Here is a 2,378-nt window from a genome sequence, read left to right as displayed (position 1 = left end):
CATACAGTGGTTGATATTGTTGGGGCCAATCATATGGAATTTTAAACAGCTGAGTATGGAATTCACAGTGGGCAACAAGAAGGTAGTTCTGAGAGGTGCTTAGTAATGACTAAGGAAAGAGTGACTCACACAGGAGGAACTTGATTGCCAGTTCCAACTATTTTGTAAAACTCAACAATATGGTTTGTTAAACCATATATTTTGTATTTCTGAAGATGTTAGTAATCAAGACTTATATTTCCTTTATTTTGGCACATTGTGTGTGTGTGTGTGTGTGTTTTTGGGTGGATTTTGAGTAATTTTTCTAATGTGTTGTGTGTCTGCATGTCCATTAATAATTGTAGAAAGGAAATATCTTAATGATTTTTGAGTTTGAGATGATTAATTTGCTTCTTTAATTAATAGAAATATCTGATACTTTATTTGTCAGGGGCTTAGGTAAAAAGGTTATGCTGACAATGAAAGCTAGAATGTTGTCCAAACTGTGATAATGTATTTATACTCCATCAAGAATTAATACTTAAATCTTGTATTTTTCATATAGAAATTTTTCATATGATATTACATGTGTGAAAGGCTATACTGTATTGTAAGATTTGGACATTGTCAATCAAGGTTCTTGAAAAGTTACCATGCATTGAAGGAGTCTTATATAACTACTTAAGCATTTGTAAGGTTTCTAGTTTTTGGTTGTCACTTGTAGTACTAAAATTTAATTTCATGTGAAGTTTGGTTGAGATAGAACTGTTCTTACTTTCTGTATTATTTCATTGGATTAAGTTGTAGGCTTTTGTTCCATTAACCTGCTTTTTATCTTGGGGTATAAATATAGAGATTTTTGCCTGAGCTTCCCACTAGTTAAGGCTGGAATTTTGAGCTTGACCTTTTCTTTTTTTTTTTCTTTTTTGTCTTTTAAAAATCATTTTTCATATGGTTTTCATTTGCAAGTGGTTGCATAACTTATCCTGTTATTGTCCTTTTCTTCTATTTAAAAATTCAAAAGAGGTTGTGTGTCAAAACTTTGGCCAAGCAAGTAGTGGTATTTACTTATGCTGCAATTTTTCACTTGCTGCTTGAAGAATTGAATGACACTTTAAATGCTAAGAATTACTACATTTTTTAATGCACCATCTAATATCTGTATACTTTGATAATTATTGTATTTGTTGGCTTTATTTCATTAACCTTCCACTTCCCTTCGTTTTGTTTAAATATTATTAGAGACATAACATATGATTACCTTAAGTTATAACTAATGTATATGTGACGTCATTTCCCATCTCCTCTTTCATGTTGTAATTTAATCAGTATGACAAATCAAATGACCCTCAGCCAATATTTTTCAAGTTTCAACTTTTACAAATGCCAATAAAGCACTTTAACTGTAAATTATTTAACATTTTCACCGAGACAAATAGAAACCTATAAACTAAGTAATGTATAATAAATCTAACGAAACCTAGCATGCAATCAAGGCATTAATTAACCTTTTCATGGTTACTTGATTTTAAGCCAAAAGGTTTGTAATGAATATTTATTAATTACATTTAATTTTATTGTCCTTCTTTTCAGTGACTGATGATGCCTTGATCACTAATTTACTCAATTGTTTTTGCAACCATTACAAAAACACTAAGCAGGGAAAAACTTGAGAAATCAAGTATAGATAATGCTAGTTGTTAGTTCAGTTTTTAAAACTTGTTCTGTTACCCTCTCCAAGTGTATTTTTCAGTTTTAAACCTGTTTCATGCATGTGTGGGCCCTTCTCCTACTTTGTAGTTGAGTTAGTGATTTCATTCTATATGTATAAACACTACCACATGCACTGTGTATACAAATAATACATATAGTCCCAGAGTTCATGATCAATCAATCACTCGCTCACCTGGTTTTCTTAATTTAAAATTTTAAATATTTAATTACAAAATGTTTAGTGAAAAGAAAACTAATCAAAGTATCTATCAAGGCAACCCCCAAAAACAATAGTTCACCCTCGCCGTGTCTTACCTACCACCACAATTCTATGTTATATATGAGTCCGCTAATGTTTTCACCAGTGTAAATACTAAAATACATACATACATACATTTCAGTAGTATGTATGAAGAGGATTCCTACACAATGAAAATAAGTTGCTCACAAGCAGTTAGCTTGTGATGATGAATAGTCCGTATTGGTATCTACGAATTGATGCGACTCCAGATGATGATTGATTTCCGGTGAGGCACATTTAAGGAGATGTGGTGGTGGTTGTGTCTGGTGCTTACGGCACCCATATGTACGTGGGCCCGTCTCCACTTACTCCAGAGATTTGGGCATGTCACGGCGCTTTAGCGGGAGCTTCGGCTGTTCTTCTTGTCCAAAAAAAAAAATATTTC

The sequence above is a fragment of the Dioscorea cayenensis genome, chromosome 2 (genome assembly GCF_009730915.1).
Source record: "Dioscorea cayenensis subsp. rotundata cultivar TDr96_F1 chromosome 2, TDr96_F1_v2_PseudoChromosome.rev07_lg8_w22 25.fasta, whole genome shotgun sequence".
Classification (NCBI taxonomy): Eukaryota; Viridiplantae; Streptophyta; class Magnoliopsida; order Dioscoreales; family Dioscoreaceae; genus Dioscorea; species Dioscorea cayenensis.
This window is presented reverse-complemented; position numbering follows the sequence as displayed.